Raw genomic sequence first — 19,863 nt, forward strand, 5'->3', positions numbered from 1 at the left:
TACGGGATGTAGACCTGAGGTTGAAAAGGATCCTAAAGGGAGCAGGAAAGAATCCCCTAATTATCCTTCATGTGGGAACAAATGATACGGCTAGATTCTCGCTGGAAAGTATTAAGGGAGACTATGCTAGGCTGGGGAAGACGCTTAAGGAAATTGAGGCTCAGGTGATCTTTAGTGGGATCCTGCCTGTTCCTAGAGAAGGGCAACAAAGGTGTGACAAGATTATGACTGTCAACAGCTGGCTTAGGCAGTGGTGCTATAAGGAGGACTTTGGGATGTATGGCCACTGGGAGGCATTCATAGACAGAGGACAGTTCCCTCGGGATGGACTTCATCTGAGTAGGGAAGGAAATAGACTTCTAGGATGGAGGCTGGCACAACTGGTAAAGGGAGCTTTAAATTAGGAATCTGGGGGAGATGGTTGGGAGATGTCCAGGTAGTCTCCACGCCAGATTTTAGCATTGAGAGGGAAGAAGACCAAGTAAGAAAGGATACAGCCGTGCGTAGGAGAATGTATATAAGGAGTGAGGGCAGTGTGGATACTAGTCTAATAGGTTATACTGGCTGTAGAATGACTGTGCCTAATAGGGTACAAAATGTGAGCAAGGCCAAACAGCAAAAATTAAGATGTTTGTACACCAATGCGAGGAGCCTAGGTAACAGAATGGAGGAACTAGAGCTACTGGTGCAGGAAGTGAAACCAGATATTATAGGGATAACAAACATGGTGGAATAGTAGTCATGACTGGACTACAGGTATTGAAGGGTATGTGCTGTTTAGGAAAGACCGAAATAAAGGTAAAGGTGGTGGAGTAGCATTGTATATCAATGATGAGGTAGAATGTAAAGAAATAAGAAGCAATGCAATGGATAAGAGAGTCCGTCTGGGCAAAAATTACATTGGGGAAGATAACTAGTAGAGCCTCTCCTACGATAGTGCTTGGGGTGTGCTATAGACCTCCGGGATCTAATTTGGATATGGATAGAGCCCTTTTTAAATGTTTTTAATAAAGTAAATACTAATGGAAACTGCGTGATCATGGGAGACTAACTTCCCAGATATAGACTGGAGGACCAGTGCTAGTAATAATAGGGCTCAGATTTTCCTAGATGCGATAGCTGATGGATTCCTTCATCAAGTAGTTGCTGAACCGACTAGAGGGGATGCCATTTTAGATTTAATTTTTGTGAGTAGCGAGGACCTCATAGAAGACATGGTTGTAGGGGATAATCTTGGCTCAAGTGATCATGGGCTAATTCAGTTCAAACTGAACAGAAGGATTAACAAAAATAAATCTGCAACTAGAGATTTTGATTTCAAAAGGGCTGACTTTCAACAATTAAGGAAATTAGTTAGGGAAGTGGACTGGACTGAAGAATTTATGGATCTAAAGGTAGAGGAGGCCTGGGATTACTTTAAATCAAAGCTGCAGAAGCTATCGGAAGCCTGTATCTCAAGAAAGGGGAAAAAATTCATAGGAAGGAGTTGTAGACCAAGCTGGATGAGCAAGCATCTTAGAGAGGTGATTAAGAAGAAGCAGAAAGCATACAGGGAGTGGAAGATGGGAGGGATCAGCAAGGAAAGCTACCTAATTGAGGTCAGAACATGTAGGGATAAAGTGAGACAGGCTAAAAGTCGAGTAGAGTTGGACCTTGCAAAGGGAATTAAAACCAGGACTAAAAGGTTCTATAGCCATATAAATAAGAAGAAAACTAAGAAAGAAGAAGTGGGGCCGCTAAACACTGAGGATGGAGTGGAGGTTAAAGATAATCTAGGCATGGCCCAATATCTAAACAAATACTTTGCCTCAGTCTTTAACAAGGCTAAAGAGGATCTTAGGGATAATGGTAGCATGACAAATGGGAATGAGGATATGGAGGTAGATATTACCATCTGAGGTAGAAGCGAAACTCAAACAGCTTAATAGGACTAAATCGGGGGGCCCAGATAATCTTCATCCAAGAATATTAAAGGAATTGGCACCTGAAATTGCAAGCCCATTAGCAAGAATTTTTAATGAATCTGTAAACTCAGGAGTTGTACCGAATGATTGGAGAATTGCTAATATAGTTCCTATTTTTAAGAAAGGGAAAAAAAGTGATCCAGGTAACTACAGGCCAATTAGTTTGACATCTGTAGTATGCAAGGTCCTGGAAAAAATTTTGAAGGAGAAATTAGTTAAGGACATTGAAGTCAATGGTAAATGGGACAAAATACAACATGGTTTTACAAAAGGTAGATCGTGCCAAACCAACCTGATCTTTTTTTGAAAAAGTAACAGATTTTTTAGATAAAGGAAATGCAGTGGATCTGATTTACCTAGATTTCAGTAAGGTGTTTGATACCGGCCACATGGGGAATTATTAGTTAAATTGGAGAAGATGGGGATCAATATGAACATCAAAAGATGGATAAGGAATTGGTTAAAGGGGAGACTGCAACGGGTCCTACTGAAAGGCGAACTGTAAGGCTGGAGGAAGGTTACCAGTGGAGTTCCTCAGGGATCGGTTTTGGGACCAATCTTATTTAATCTTTTTATTACTGACCTTGGCACAAAAAGTGGGAGTGTGCTAATAAAGTTTGCAGATGATACAAAGCTGGGAGGTATTGCCAATTCGGAGAAGGATCGGTATATTGTACAGGAGGATCTGGATGACCTTGTAAACTGGAGTAATAGTAATAGGATGAAATTTAACAGTGAGAAGTGTAAGGTTATGCATTTAGGGATTAGTAACAAGAATTTTAGTTATAAGTTGGGGACGCATCAATTAGAAGTAACAGAAGAGCAGAAGGACCTTGGAGTATTGGTTGATCATAGGATGACTATGAGCTGCCAATGTGATATGGCTGTGAAAAAAGCTAATGCGGTTTTGGGATGCATCAGGAGAGGCATTTCCAGTAGGGATAAGGAGGTTTTAGTACCGTTATAAAAGGCACTGGTGAGACCTCACCTAGAATACTGTGTGCAGTTCTGGTCTCCCATGTTTAAAAAGGATGAATTCAAACTGGAGCAGGTACAGAGAAGGGCTACTAGGATGATCCGAGGAATGGAAAACTTGTCTTATGAAAGGAGACTTAAGGAGCTTGGCTTGTTTAGCCTAACTAAAAGAAGGTTGAGGGGAGATATGATTGCTCTCTATAAATATATCAGAGGGATAAATACAGGAGAGGGAGAGGAATTATTTCAGCTCAGCACCAATGTGGACACAAGAACAAATGGGTATAAACTGGCCACCAGGAAGTTTAGACTTGTAATTAGATGAAGGTTTCTAACCATCAGAGGAGTGAAGTTTTGGAATAGCCTTCCAAGGGAAGCAGTGGGGGCAAAAGATCTATCTGGCTTTAAGATTCTACTCGATAAGTTTATGGAGGAGATGGTATGATGGGATAATGGGATTTTGGTAAGTAATTGATCTTTAAATATTCAGGGTAAATAGGCCTAATCCCCTGAGATGGGATATTAGATGGATGGGATCTGAGTTACCCAGGAAAGAATTTTCTGTAGTATCTGGCTGGTGAATCTTGCCCATATGCTCAGGGTTTAGCTGATCGCCATATTTGGGGTCAGGAAGGAATTTTCCTCCAGGGCAGATTGGAGAGGCCCTGGAGGTTTTTCGCTTTCCTCTGTAGCATGGGGTACGGGTCACTTGAGGGAGGATTCTCTGCTCCTTGAAGTCTTTAAACCACGATTTGAGGACTTCAATAGCTCAGCCATAGGTGAGGTTTTTTGTAGGAATGGGTGGGTGAGATTCTGTGGCCTGCGTTGTGCAATAGGTCAGACTAGATGATCAGAATGGTCCCTTCTGACCTTAGTATCTGTGAAACCTTGGACCTTCTCCCAGCTCTGCCAATGTCCCTCAATTCTGAGGTGTGTTGGATCAAGGGCTGATCAAACAGGAGTGCTGAAGGTCCGGAATGAGGTGAAATGGCAGAGGCAGGGAAGAAGGAGGACTGGAATAGCAAGGGATGTTCTAGAGCAGGATTGAGGGGCACTGGCAGAGCTATGGGGGTGGATGATTGAAATAACATGTGTCAGAAATAAGGCGCACTAGCAGAGCTGCATTGATTGCATAATGCTCCTCCCACTGTGCCTGGCTCTCCCCAGGGCTAACAGCCTTCCTCCTTCCTGCGCATGGCCTTCACTCACGGTTGTATATGTGATTAAGAGCCATGTGCAGTACTTGGCCCCCTGAGAAGGCTGGGGCTGACTCGCCCATCCTGCGGCCGGGCATCAGGTGTACCCTGGGAAGGAGCGTGTCTGTTGACTTTTCTGCTACCTGCAGTACTTCAATTTCAGACCATCCAATTTAAAGTGCATCCAAACCCATGCTCACTGAAGCCCTGGCCCCATTCAATTCACGGACAATGGAAAACAATTTAGCTCTTTCAACTATGGGAGAATGATGCAGTCGATAAGAGAATGTCAAGGTTAAATCAACCATTCTGTGAGCCGAGGATAGGAAAGGATCTCAAGTGAGCCAAGATGCGAGGTGGGGAAGAGGGGGCTGTATGGATGAGAGCCAAGATACACACATGGATGTGCACCTCAGGGACCCCACAGAGGTTTGCCTGGGCCAACGCAAGCATCAGAGAGCTTATGCACAAAAGCCTTATTATTGTAGCTGTTGCTCTTTGTGTGTGTGTGGGGGGGAAAACCCATGAGATTATTGGCTGGGAAGTGCTATATGAGTGCAAAGTAAATAAAATAATAATACTTTGCACTTCTAAAGCACCTTTTAGCCATAGAACTTTGAGTCTTTCAGCCTCAATGACTTATTTGTAAATTAAGAGAAATGACAAAACAAGAAAGAATAAAAGGTCAAGTTTCCATGAGTGAGAGCACAATGTACCTTGTTGGTAACATAGTGTATCAGCTCTGCCACACAAAATGACAGTTAACCCTGCAGACAGGAGTAGACTCCTTAGAAATGTAAAGATGCAATAACAGTGACATTACATACTATAGTTACATGCACTACAGATCCCTTAAGGCTTTATAATCATTGATTAGCATTACACCCCACTAATGCTCTGTGAAAAAGGCAGCAATTTTTCCCCATTCCACCAAGGGGGAAACTGAGGCACCGAGGGAGTAAGTGACTCGCTTAAGGGCATGCTGCAAAGCAATGGGAATTGCACCTAAGGGTATGTCTACATTACAATAAAAAATCCCTCTGGATTCAAGATGCTCTTAAACAGCTATAAGAGTGTCCACATACAAAGTTGCACTGATTTATCTAAACTGATTTAAAAAAGAAATCACACCTTTAGTTAAATTGCTTTAACTTGGCATGTAGACCTGCTCCTGTGCTGTGCCTGTTCGGGGGATCATTTCAGGACTTCATTTCCAGGGCTGTCTTGTACATTTCACTAGCATTAAATCAGCTAATAGAATTATTACTCCATTGCATTATTAATTAATAAATAATAATAGCAGCAGCAATAAATGTGTCCGGAGGGTATTTGTGGCAAGAACAGCAGTTATATTATCCTCAAAAGATTGTGGGAGAATCTAGAGATTGTGGCCTGTCCACAGAAGGTTCTTTCAGGTAATAAGTCTTTGTACTCAATAAATATATGTGTCTATCATTCAAGGACCATCTGACACTCAGAGCTACCTTCTATATTTAACAAGAAGTGCAGAGGAATGAGGAAACGAGTGAGAGACACAGACACGGACAGACTGAGTTTGGGGACTCTCAGCGAGAAAATATATTCAGTTTCCTCTCTTATATTCTGGATGTAACAGCACAACAATGATGGAGCCTGAGAATCCCAGCTTCCTCGAACTACAGCATGCAGATCTCAAAGCATTCAATGAGATGCATCAGCATCATCTGATGGGGAGAACGATGCACCAAGAGGTGAAGCAACTTGCCCAAGGTCACCCAGAAAGTCAGTGACAGAGCCTGGAATAAAACTCAGGTTTCCTAATGGTCAGCTCCAAACTCTGTCTGCAAGACCAGACCACGGGCAGGCAACACCTCACCTGTGCAGCATTAGTGAGCTTTATCATCCACATTTTCTGGCCACTGTGAAGAAGACAAACTAGTCTAGTTGCCTGCCTTTTCTTTTCTTTTCTTTTTTTTTGGCCAGCTTTGCCGTGTAGCAATCCAGGAGAACCATAATACTGTCACTCCTCGGTGGCCTCAGCCTGAGTGATTGTGTTCCCTCGTTGTCTAGTATTCTTCCACTGAGGCAGGAACATGTAAACTCCAACAAGACAGAGAGAACTAAATCCATCTCTGTTCTCCCCCTCCCGGAGTAGAGGATGGCCACATAGTTTTTCAGCATTGCAGCTTGTCCTCAGCTGCAAGAGGGAAGGCAGGGGATGCTGGATGGCAGGCTTCCTTTCAGTTTCTCCGTTTACTCTGAAAAATCATGGCCAGTCTCCGCTTTCAACTTCAAATTGCTTCCTCTCTGGGGATAATTACAATTAGTGTGCGTACTTCAGAAAACAAGGGTCTGATAACTGCGTAGAACAGTGCAGGCAGGCAGCGTGCCAGTCCTCCTCACTCCTGACCTGCAGCCCCCATGCTATTCCAGGCTTGGCTCCCCCACAGCTCCCCCAGTGTCCCTCACTCCTCACCTGCAGCCTCTCCTGCTTTCCAGCCCTGGGGTCCCCTCACAGCTCTGACCGGGCTCTTCCCTCCTGACCTGCAACAGCATCTCCTGCTATGCTAGTCTACACAGCTCTGCCAATGTCCCTGACGTGCAGCATGGAATATTTTGTAATGCTTCTTTGGAAAAACAGTGCTACAATCAACCTTTCCTAACTCAAACCAGAACGAGGCAACATTCATAGAAAATCCTACTTTCCCATTTAGAATATGGAAGATACATAGGGCTATGTTCATCCCTAGTATAAGGCCACTGAAGTCTAGGGTGTTATAGTCAGACAAATTCAGCCCTGGTGTGTTTGATTAGTTCAGCTGAAACTCAAGGACAGAATACAGCCAAACTTGTACTGAACAGGCTGAAAACACAGGGCCACCATCCTGGGAAGACTGAGGCCAGAACTGGGTGCCTATAGCATGTTCTTTGGATCAGCCCATCTGTCCTGTCTGCTCTTAATCCACCATTGCATCCATCACAGAGTAGAGAGCAGCAGATGGTGGGAGCATCCACAATCTCCAGCAGTAAAGGCAGACACACACTTTGGTCACTGGTACCTTGAGAGAAGTGAAGATGCAGAATAGGCTAGACGCGGTTTGCACCTCTAGATCACCTGTCTGAATCCAGGCAAGGTCAGATCATGGTGGTGGTTACTTGGCCTGCGCGAGGTGACCAAGACCAGAGGGCAGACTCAGCTTTATTCTATGCTCCCTTTGTAGCACTGATGCAGGAGGCCTTCACACCACCCCTGCAGTGGGGGTTGAGGACAGGCTGGAGGATTGAAGGTGGGAGGAGGAGATGTGGCTGGGGTGGTGATTTTCTGCCTTCTGCCACAAGCCCCATGCTGGCTATGGTAGTTTGGATGATACAAGGCAGCCCTGAGGACTTCTCTAGCTGTGCTGGTGGGCCAAACTGGCTCCCAGTAGCCCCTGAATGGGGAAGTACAAGGCACTTCCCCTTACTCTTTACTCCTTATTCCAGCCCCAGCGCTGGCACAAGGAGGAACTCAGCTGCAGTTCTGCCCAAGCAGAGAAATTGCATGAATCCACCTCCCTAGAAGAGGGGGAAAAAAAGTATAATTTAGACACCCGCAGTGTCTCAAGGTGCAAGTGGGATTAGATACTTAACTGCAATGATTCTTGCTGACATGCACGGGCTTAGCCTGAACTCCCTGGTGAAATTCTGGCTCTATGGAAGTCAATGGGAATTTTGTCAGTGGGGCCAGGATTTCACCCCAAATCTGATTTCAGGAGGAATTTTCTCCTGGTTGTTGCTTTTTGTCAAGGAGTGGAGGTGGGGATGGGCATGTATGCCCATACACGTACGGTGTGGGGCCCCTCGCTGAATGAGGTCAGGAGATGGGGCGATCCTGTGAGAGCAATTCCCTATGACTGCAAGAGGTCTTGGGATACTAGTGGAATCCCAGCAATCTCATTCCTTCCAGTCTGCTGATTCTTCTTGTGCAAGGTGCCCCATGCCAGCAGTGCAACCTAATGGTTAGGCAAGGGTGTGGTAGGCTGTCCCCTTCCTTGACATCTTCCCTTTCCTCTACAACTCCAGCCCATTGGATCTGTCCCTTCTTTGCAGGTCAGCCGTCCAGCTGGGTCATGCATTCCAGGCCACCCCTTCCAGGGTATATACAAAAAAGAAAAGGGTTCAGGGCTCTCTCTTTATCTCCAGGACTTGGGGTCTAGACGCTTGCATATTCAAGGCCTTTCCCAGCTGGATTCCCCACTGAGGGGTAGACTCCTTTTGTTGTCCCATCTTTAGGGGTTGGCAGGGGAGCCTGGGCCCACCCCTTCTATCAGGCTCCGAACCAGGGTCCAAGGTGGGGCTGTTATGTTCTGCACCTTGGGGTGCTAAATAGCTGCCTCCCTGGATCACTTCCTACCCATGATCCCTTTTTCCCCCCACAGGGTAAATTAAAGAACTGGCCCAAAAATAAAGTTTCTGACCCCCTCAAACAGTCCCCAGTCTCTCCTTTGTAGGCTTGGTCAGGTCTTGGGCAACAAGAGCTCCTGAGCTTTTCCTTCCTCAGAGCAAAGGTCTGCTCCCTTCCACAGCTTACCCCCTTCTGAGCCACCCTGCCTCCCCTTTTAAGCTCCACCTCCTGCTTGTACAGGCTTTGCAGGTGCAGCCAGGTGAGTTGCCCAGAGTTGCCCCTTAACCCCTTGTTCTCCAGCATGGGGTTTGCATACCCCATCACACTTCTATAAGGCCTTGAATTCATCAGACCTGAAACCCAGATCACAGTTTGCCAGCAGCAGAGGATCAAATGGATTAAAACTTCCTGGAATTTGTTCTTCTATTTGCTTTCTTTCTAAAGCTGTTTCCAGATGTAAACCTTCCTACCAGGCAACAGCACCTGCAGTGAGTCAGTGAGACCCCTATGCCCACATCAGAAGGAAGGGAACAACCCAAAATGATCACTTGGAAGAGTGTCTCTGATGCTTGTGGTGGTTTTGTTAATTTCTTTTATTCCACTAAGTGTTAATTCATTGACTCTGGAAAAAACAGATTGTTCAATTGAATGTCATGAAATTTTACATGTTGTCACTTCATAAAGCCACTGTCTAGGAGGATGAGATTGCTCAAGGGACTGGACATAACCTCCTAGCCTATTCCCTTTTCGGTCCCTGGCTCAAATCTGTCCCCAGCTCAGCAGTGACCACACCTAAATTACTCTGATGGCTATTCAGTAGAGCTAGGGAAAAATTTTCGAGCACATCATTTTTTCTGTGAATAAACTCAGTTTTGAGTCAATTGAAACATCATGAAATTGACACAAAATTTGCCAAATAGTTGTGGCCTAGCTAGAGTCACAAGGGGACACCATTCACAAAGCCATTGAAAGAAGAGGTGCCATCCTCCTTATACTCAGTAGCCTGGTGGTTCAGGCACTCACCTGGTCTGTGGGAGACCCATGTTTAAACCTCTCTCTCCCTGCTCCCATGTGAACATCCTAACTACCAGACCATTATGGGGTGGGTTGCTCCTGTTGAAACTATTCCACTTTATATCAATAATTAGACAGCAGAGCAGGATTGGAACCTCATATGAGCGTGTTATACATCAGGCTACAGAGTCACTCTCATTCTTGCCCAATGAATGCTCAAGTATTTTATTCATAGATTCTGAGGCCAGAAGACACCATTGTGGACTAGACAGTATTCCAGCAGCAGGCACAGCAGTGTCAAATATAAAGGCACAATAACCTGTCTACTCCTATTAGAGATTCCCCTGTTTACACATCCCAGGATTGCATTAGTTCTTATGGCCACAGCATCCCACTGGGAGCTCATGTTCAGTCCATCATCCACCATGACTCCCAAATCTTTTTCAGAAACCGCTTCCCAGGAAAGGGTCCCCTCTCCTGTAAGTAGGGCCTACATTCTTTGTTCCTAGATGTATTCATTTACACTGAGCCATATTAAAATGCATGTTGTTTGCTTGTGCCCAGTTTACCAAGCAATCCAGATTGTTCTGAATCAGTGACATCTCCTCTTCATTATTTACTGCTCCCCCAATTTTTGGGTCATCTGAAAACTTTATCAGTGATGATTTTATGTTTTTTTCCCACGACATTGTTAAAACAGTTAAATAGCATAGGGCCAAGAACTGATCCCTGCAGGACCTCACTGGCAATATGCTCAATGATTATACCCGGTTTAAAATTAAATTTTGAGGCCTATCCGTTAGTCACTTTTTAACCCACTTAATGTGTGCTATGTTAATTTAATAGCATTTTAGCTTTTTAAATGAAATGTTGTGTGGTATCAAGTCAAACACTTAAAGAAGCCTAAGTATATTACATCAGCACTATCATCTTTATCAACCAAACTTGCAATCTCATCAAAAAAGAGTATCAAGTTAATTTGACGGGATCTATTTTTCGTAAACCCATGTTGATTTTTATTAATTACATTACCCTCCTTTAATTCTTTATTAATCAGGTCCTGTATCAGCCGTTCCATTATCTTGCCTAAAAGAAAAGGAGTACTTGTGGCACCTTAGAGACTAACAAATTTATTAGAGCATAAGCTTTCGTGAGCTACAGCTCACTTCATCGGATGCATTTGGTGGAAAAAACAGAGGAGAGATTTATATACACACATACACACAGAGAACATGAAACAATGGGTTTATCATACACACTGTAAGGAGAGTGATCACTTAAGATAAGCCATCACCAGCAGCGGGGGGGGGGGGGGGGGGAGGAGGAAAACCTTTCATGGTGACAAGCAAGGTAGGCTAATTCCAGCAGTTAACAAGAATATCAGAGGAACAGTGGGGGGTGGGGTGGGAGGGAGAAATACCATGGGGAAATAGTTTTACTTTGTGTAATGACTCATCCATTCCCAGTCTCTATTCAAGCCTAAATTAATTGTATCCAGTTTGCAAATTAATTCCAATTCAGCAGTCTCTCGTTGGAGTCTGTTTTTGAAGCTTTTTTGTTGAAGGATAGCCACTCTTAGGTCTGTGATCGAGTGACCAGAGAGATTGAAGTGTTCTCCAACTGGTTTTTGAATGTTATAATTCTTGATGTCTGATTTGTGTCCATTCATTCTTTTACGTAGAGACTGTCCAGTTTGGCCAATGTACATGGCAGAGGGGCATTGCTGGCACATGATGGCATATATCACATTGGTAGATGCGCAGGTGAACGAGCCTCTGATAGTGTGGCTGATGTGATTAGGCCCTATGATGGTATCCCCTGAATAGATATGTGGACAGAGTTGGCAACGGGCTTTGTTGCAAGGATAGGTTCCTGGGTTAGTGGTTCTGTTGTGTGGTGTGTGGTTGCTGGTGAGTATTTGCTTCAGATTGGGGGGCTGTCTGTAAGCAAGGACTGGTCTGTCTCCCAAGATCTGTGAGAGTGATGGCTCATCCTTCAGGATAGGTTGTAGATCCTTGATGATGCGTTGGAGATCCATTGTCTACAGCCAAGCGCTACGATATAACCGCATTTGCTCCAACCTCTCAGACAGAGAAACACCTACAAGATCTCTATCATGCATTCCTACAACTACAATACCCACCTGCTGAAGTGAAGAAACAGATTGACAGAGCCAGAAGAGTACCCAGAAGTCACCTACTACAGGACAGGCCCAACAAAGAAAACAACACAACGCCACTAGCCATCACCTTCAGCCCCCAACTAAAACCTCTCCAACGCATCATCAAGGATCTACAACCTATCCTGAAGGACGACCCATCACTCTCACAGATCTTGAGAGACAGACCAGTCCTTGCTTACAGACAGCCCCCCAATCTGAAGCAAATACTCACCAGCAACCACACACCACACAACAGAACCACTAACCCAGGAACCTATCCTTGCAACAAAGCCCGTTGCCAACTCTGTCCACATATCTATTCAGGGGATACCATCATAGGGCCTAATCACATCAGCCACACTATCAGAGGCTCGTTCACCTGCGCATCTACCAATGTGATATATGCCATCATGTGCCAGCAATGCCCCTCTTCCATGTACATTGGCCAAACTGGACAGTCTCTACGTAAAAGAATGAATGGACACAAATCAGACGTCAAGAATTATAACATTCAAAAACCAGTTGGAGAACACTTCAATCTCTCTGGTCACTCGATCACAGACCTAAGAGTGGCTATCCTTCAACAAAAAAGCTTCAAAAACAGACTCCAACGAGAGACTGCTGAATTGGAATTAATTTGCAAACTGGATACAATTAGCTTAGGCTTGAATAGAGACTGGGAATGGATGAGTCATTACACAAAGTAAAACTATTTCCCCATGGTATTTCTCCCTCCCACCCCACCCCCCACTGTTCCTCTGATATTCTTGTTAACTGCTGGAATTAGCCTACCTTGCTTGTCACCATAAAAGGTTTTCCTCCTTCCCCCCCCCCCCCTGCTGCTGGTGATGGCTTATCTTAAGTGATCACTCTCCTTACAGTTTCAGAGTAGCAGCCGTGTTAGTCTGTATTCGCAAAAAGAAAAGGAGTACTTGTGGCACCTTAGAGACTAACAAATTTATTAGAGCATAAGCTTTCGTGAGCTACAGCTCACTTCATCGGATGCATCCGATGAAGTGAGCTGTAGCTCACGAAAGCCTATGCTCTAATAAAGTTGTTAGTCTCTAAGGTGCCACAAGTACTCCTTTTTTTTCTCCTTACAGTGTGTATGATAAACCCATTGTTTCATGTTCTCTCTGTGTGTATATAAATCTCTCCTCTGTTTTTTCCACCAAATGCATCTGATGAAGTGAGCTGTAGCTCACGAAAGCTTATGCTCTAATAAATTTGTTAGTCTCTAAGGTGCCACAAGTACTCCTTTTCTTTTTGCGAATACAGACTAACACGGCTGCTACTCTGAAAATTTATCTTGCCTGGGATTGATGTCAAAGTGGAGTAGTTTCAACAAGAGAGCCTGAGAACTGCTCCCTCCCCACCACAAATCCTCCTCTCCCACCACACACACACACACTATAGCTTGGTGGTTAGGGCACTCACCTCTGGGGGAAGACCTAGGTTCAAGTCATTGCTCCAAAATGGTTCTCTAAAACCCCACGTGAAAGCCCTAGGCTATTAGGTATAAGGGGTTGCACCACCTCCTCTTCCTGTGGTTTTATGAATCTAGCCCTTAAGTTCCTTTTTTTTTTAATAAAAATAAAAGCAAAGGTTAATATATCCCAAAATCAAAATGAAATGTTTCATTTGGGGTCAAATGAAACATTTGATTTGGCCTGGAACAACATTTTTTCTGACTTTTTCGATTAATCATAAATTCTGTAAAATTTCAGTTGTAACCAACCAAAATTTGTTTAATTTTTCAGATCTGCCAGTGAACCAAAAAGAAATCAGTTATTCTTTTGCTGCTGAGGGACCTGTATGAAATGAGCAGATGGTCCCAATCCAGCTCAAAATGGAGGAAAGCCAAGAGCGTGATAAGCCACCACCATAGCTGTCACTAACTGGCAGTCTCAGTAGAGAGGACAAGGACTGACTGGACCTGGAGATTGAACTCTCCACTCACACCCACAGGAGGTAACTCCAGACCAGGAGTGATTCACATTGGCAGGGCAGTGTGTGGTGGGGAAGCTTGTCCAAACTGCACCAGTTCTGTCACTAAATAAAGAGAATCATTCCCTGGGGCCCTCTAGGCTGCACTTTTCACCAGCATTAAATTCACTTTTAAAGAAGAGAACCCAACTAGAGATGAAATGTAGCTTTTAAAAGCTTGTCCTTTCAAGTCCTGCTGAAGTGGCCAACACCTCAGGGGAAACAAAGTCCCAGGCCCAGCAAAGATAAATCATATATGGAAACACCTAGGGCCAACGACTAATAACCTATTGCAAATAAATCTAGGAGCAACCTTCATGCACTTTGGAGGTTTTATTTTTAACAGAAGAGGAAGGGCAAGGGTGAAAAAGCCTCTTTGCCTCATCATGATCAGATTCAACAGCAAATATCATGGTCTTCACCACTGTTCCCTCTAAGCTGTGCGCGTGTGTGCGCACGCATAGATCTTAAACCCCATGCACACGGCAAAACACCACGCACACTCTGGCTTCGGCTTTTTTTTTTTCTTTTTACTTTGGCAGTGGCACAGAAGAAATTTTTTGCGCACACAGCCTGTTAAAAATTAGAGGGAACATTGGTCTTTACTGTATTATTTATACAGCAGAGCCTCCCCCATGCCAATGCTCCAGAAGATGCACAATTATTATTACCTTATAAACTGCATATAAGAATCTCAGACTTCCCATGTCAAGTTGTACAGTTATTATGGCTATTTCAGCTGCAGCCTACGCTCATTCTCTTTTACCCACATTGCCTCAGGCTGTGATGTTAGCAGATCTCACAAGTTGGAAAGGAACAAGTTTGTCAGTATTTGGAAGGTTGACCTCCCAGGAAAGATGGTGTGTCCTAGGAAGTGGTGTTGGAGATTCAGTAGGGGGCAATGAACCAGTTTGGCCAACATGATGTGGGGACAAAAGGGGATTGTTGTGGCAGAGGGGATGTTGTCTCATGATGAACAATGGAAAACTGAGGCTCTGTCCAATTGTAGTCATTAAAGATCTTGGGGCGCTTTTCATTTTCGGCATTAGTGAGGTTCAGATAAGAGTGATCATGCTATAGCTGGGACATGGTAGAGCCTATGGGTTTCAAACCAAAACTGCTTAGGTTACACTGCAGCAGTAAGTGGCCGATCCTTCGTAACACTGCCTAATATTGGTATTGGCTGATACTTCCCATTATAAGACTCTGTTTTTAGTTGCTTATAACTTTTCCAAACTTTAATGATTTGAGCTGTAATTTTCCATGCTAGGTGTATGCCTCAGGCTGATTATTAAGCCAGTCAAAATGATTCAGCCATTTTTACGAATGAAGCTAGGGGAAGTTTTTGCCCATGTTAAAAAATTCTGGCAACAGTTCTAGTGCCCCTCTGCCTTTTGCTGTCCTGGTGAAAACTGGTCCAAATTTTGCCAAGTGATAAGCCTTTGAAAAACTGCAGTTCATACATGCTCAGTAGAGACTTCTTTGATTTTAGAAGCAAAAGTCTCCTAAGATTCCATCCTCATGGAGCATGCTCGGTCCCCTCACAGCTCCTAGCGCTGACAGATTGTGCATGTGCCATCCCCACAGAGTGACAGCACATGTTCCAGCTGACTGTTATGGGGGAGAAGCCAGACTTTCCCTGTAATGGCTGCTTCCAGCTGGTGCTTCACAGCAGCTGGGGGTGAATTCTGGAACTGAGAGCAGGGAGCTGTTCCTTCTGTGCTATCCCTGACCCCTCTGCCTTGTTGCACCTAGGTAGTGTGGAGGAGGAAGCTACCTGATTTGAATGCAGAGGAGACAAAAGCCAGACCAGAGGGAGGGAAAGGAGTAGATACAGTGTTTATTTACTTGGGTACATAAATAGTATGTGATCACATAAATAAAAGTGGCATCACAATGCATAAAACACAAGGGAGCCAAATTAAAGTTGCATTTGCTAACTTTGCATCTGGCATTTCCTGATTTTTGTGTTTGACTTTGCAACCTCAATGATGTTCTTTTAATATCATTGTGCATGTGTAATATAATACACAGCATCTGTACATTGCTTTCGAAGGAGTGATGCTGTATAATTCCTGTCTAGGATTTGCAGAGGAGGTAGGCTCCAAATCCTGTTGAAACTGAAGGGGAGTTGGGTGCCTACTTCCCTTAGAGAGACAAAGTGGGTGAAGTAATATCTGTCATTGGACCAGATTCTGTTGGGAAGAGAGACAGAAGTTGCTCTATACAAGATCTTACCTCCCCCACCTTGTCTCGCTAATATCTTAGGACTGACACAGCTACACCACCCAGCATATTTCCCTCCGATTCCTTTGACTGTCCCAGCCCATAAGCTATTATTACAATGGGAATGTGCATACATTGGGTGGCTCCACATTTAAACCACAAGAAGCTGCTACAGTCAGGAGAAAACCATTTGCTTCCCTCCTTGCACCCAGCAACATATGCAGCTAAGGCAGATACAAAGTACTGATGGGTCATTTGCTTCAGAAGCCAGCAGATGCTTTTTGGTTTTTCATATCTATGGAGAATATTGCCAGTCAACAGGCCCGTACTAGAGCTATTTAGCTAAGCATGCCTGTAGCGGGGTGGTCACCCCACTCTGGCCCTGAGTGGGTTAAAACAGCCCTGAAGAGGGCTGTAGCTGGGGAAAGCAGCAAATAGGCTGATTAGGGAAGCAGCCACAGCTGGGCCACGCCCCAATCAGGCCTCAACTGGCCCTATAAAACAGCTGCTAGGCAGGAGCTGGTTCACTCTCTTTCTAGCTTTTGAGAGGGAAGGACTTGGCTGCCTGGGAGCTGAGCAGGGACCTGTAGTATGGCAGTGCTGGGGGAGAGGCAAGAGGGGCTGGGGAGCTCCAGCCTGATAGCCCCCCAGACTGCAGGGCCTTGTGTGGGACCTAAACCAGGTGCTGAGGCGGCCTGGGGCTAGGCAGAGGCAGCAGTTCCTACCCCTGGCTTGCCAATGATGAGTGGCCATTACAGGCTGCAGTTGACCCTAGTGATTGGGGGCTAAATGATGACTGGCAGTAGGCCCAGAGGCAAGGTGGGATTAGGGGGTTGGGGTTCCCTGGGGAGGGGAGACCCAGAGACTGAGGGGATACTCCTGGGGCAGAACCCCCAGACAAAGCTGCACCAGGGTCCGGAAGAGACACAGGGACCAATGGTGGCAATGACAGTGGCCTGCAGAGGGTGCTCCAGAGCTGGAAATGAGCTAATTCCCAGACAGCCAGTAGGAGGTGCCGCAGGGGTGAGTCATGCATTGTTACAGTGCCATAAAGGCACATGCAACAGCAACCATAAGGAGAAGGTGGGGTCTCAGGTGAATGATAAACAAATCTGAGCATCCCTGGGGAAGGAATAGCAGAAACTGCCTTCCATTTCAGGACGCCTGCCTTTAACAGGTTTTGCCAGCTTCTGTGCTTCTACTCTTCTGCCTCTTGAACATAGATGGAGGGAGTTTAAAGAAATATACAGGCTGACTTCATCAGAGAAGCAAGCAAACAAAAATGTACAATCTAGCAGCTGGGAGGGGGACAGGTAATTGGATATCAACTTCTAATTAATACATTCTCTTCTATTTCTAGCTCACCTGATCCTGATCAATAACCCATTGGGGAACCTTCCAGTGGGACCAACTTTTAATTTATCTCCCAATTTCCTCTCTGGAGACCAGGCATCAGATCTAATTACTGTGCCTGTTTGCTGCATTTTCACCGCCCACATTTTCTTCTCCTCCTGAGCATCTGGAGGATATTATACTTCCTGACGGGGAAGCAAAGTTTCAACAATGCAAAGGAAAGGCTTAATTCAGGCCCTGTGGATGCAAGGTGCAAAACACTCCGCCCTTCCAGAGAAAGGGCAGAGAGTGTGCGAGCATGAGAGAACTATTCATTGGAGAGGCAACAGCACGCTCGGACCAACAAATGTGACAGGGACACAAGGATGGAGGAGACAGGTGGCTGGAAGGATGAGCTGACAAATTGAATGCAGAGTCTAATGCATGGGACAAGTGAACAAAGGAAAGAAAGCAAGAATGAATCACATTAACTGCGATTCCATAAACAGAGATCATGAGTCCTCCCTCTGTTTAATAGCCATAGGCTTGGATTTCCAAAACATCCTCAGCCACTGAAATTCAAGGGGAATTGGGAACCTAAGCTTCTTTGAATATCCTTTGCTCCCCAGTTTCTGAAATCCAGTGTTAGTGACATTCTCCCCTGTAAATACCAGCCCAAGGACTAACTCACTGAAATGAAAACAAACTGAACAGCTGACCAGGTTCTACTGACTTAATTATATAATAGTGCCCAGATACAGCAGTGATTGGTACTTTAGAAATGCAGATATTGGTTACAGGACCTGTTAAATGGCTAAATCAAGGGTGTACCAATTACACCTTTTTCTGTGTGGTTAAAATGAATTCCTTATCAGATGGCTGAAGCTGCCCAGACATCAGATTTACTGGAATGCTGCACCTTGCCCTCACCTTTGTCGTCTGGGGAGGTCTCAGCCAGTGGAATTATAAAGGATGTTTTGTAAAGTATTGCTAACAGGAAAGGCAGCAAAGCAGAGGTGTCCACAGCCCTGACTGAGTCAGCTGCCATGCCAGCTGAGCCACCAACATACCAGGGAGCAGCTACCACTATCTGCAAAGTCAATACCCTGTTGGATGGATTAAAGGAAGGAAAATCAGACATCCACAGAATCTTCTTCAACTCAGTGCAAGGTGCTACTTGGCTGAAAACACAATAGCCAGATGCTCTCTTCAAACCACTGGAGGCTGAGGGCTCAGACCAGTCTACACTAGAAACTTTTGCTGGTCTAGCAATGTCAGCTAGGGGGTGGGGTGATTTTTATAACTATATCAGTAAACCTTTTCTTGTGTAGACTAAGCCTGAGCTGGTGCAGCCTCAGTGAAGAAAGGTGAAGGGGTTCAAAGAAGGACATGCTGCTCATTTCTTGCAGCTGACGGAAGTGTAGTGGTATAGCTTTGGAAAGGGGCCTTTGCCCTCTTGGTTGGAGGCAGAGTGTAGGGGAAGGCAGCTGAAGAGGACCAGACAGGGTAATATTCAGAGCAGCTGACACAGCCAATAACCCACCCACCTCCAATCCCACTCTATACATCACACCCTTCATACAAATGCATCTCCAAAGGCTTAAGGGCCTTAACTGGCACACAGCAGCTGCAGAGGAGACACAGAGAGGTGGGGATGGAGGAGGGGAAGGAAGAGAGATTGATTTTCAGCTTAGATTTGTAATAAGCCAGAGAGTTGGCATAAGGAATCTTGAATAGGTTATAGAAAGCTACAGGACAATGCAATAAAGAATCCTGGCCCATCTCCTCTTCCTTCCTCACTGTTCATCTGTCCTATATGCTAAGTCCCCATTAATATATTCCCTCTCCATCCCCACTGTGGATGATGGATGAACCAAGACAGAGCTCCTGGTTAAATTCCCAAGCTCTCTCTACCTACTTCAACCTCTTACCCTTCTCATTGTGAAACTTATTTTTTCATCCACTACTCTTTGAATGAATGGGAGGAGATGCCAGCAGTGCCACACAGAGAAAATACATAGTGGGGCCAGAAGCATGGTGCAGTGGCTGTGAAAGAGGAGCTATATCAGTGTGGGAGCATGGAGTGGAATACCACATCACCAAGAGTAGAAGCAGTCATCCTCCCATTTAATGTTGTTCCCATGAATGCTACCCAAAGGCCATGTAGCTGATTGCAAAGTGCTGCCTGATATTTATGTGATAATGCAGAATGGAAAAAAACTGGTGTTCTTCCCCTGGAAGGGGAGGGTCTAGAGGTCCTGGTCAGCCCAAACAATTAATGGTTTCTATGAAAATGTATTAATGGTGGAAGTAGGGTTTGCTCAACATTTGCACTCAGGTTGTTTGCATCACTCATTTCCATCAATAACACTTTTGATTTCTAGAGCACTTTGCAACTAAGAATTTTACAAGTACTGATTAATTAAGCCTCACAACCATCCCATGTGAGAGAGACAAGTACTATCATTCCTGTTTCATAGAGGTGGAGTTAGGATTTTCAAAGCACTGCAGGGAATTAGGACACACATCTTCCAGTAATCATAATTAAAATTGCACCTAGAGAAACCAAGGCATGGAGAAGTGAAGGAACTTGCCCAAGCATACCTAGAGTAGAGGGAGGTATAGAACCCAGATCACCTGACTCTC

The 19,863-nt window shown here is 44.9% G+C and overlaps 1 long non-coding RNA gene across 2 annotated transcripts; it reads left to right on the plus strand.

Moving 5' to 3' along the window:
* The first annotated feature begins 16,409 nt into the window (after nt 1-16,409).
* On the plus strand, nt 16,410-17,840 carry LOC122461112. Of its 2 annotated transcripts, none has more exons than XR_006282851.1 (2): nt 16,410-16,908; nt 17,246-17,840. It is a non-coding gene; the product is annotated as an uncharacterized LOC122461112 (long non-coding RNA). The 2 variants fall into 2 exon arrangements; XR_006282850.1 differs by having other exon boundaries at nt 16,410-16,567.
* Nucleotides 17,841-19,863: the final 2,023 nt, after the last annotated feature.

The sequence above is a fragment of the Dermochelys coriacea genome, chromosome 7, assembly GCF_009764565.3.
Source record: "Dermochelys coriacea isolate rDerCor1 chromosome 7, rDerCor1.pri.v4, whole genome shotgun sequence".
NCBI classification, from domain to species: domain Eukaryota; kingdom Metazoa; phylum Chordata; order Testudines; family Dermochelyidae; genus Dermochelys; species Dermochelys coriacea.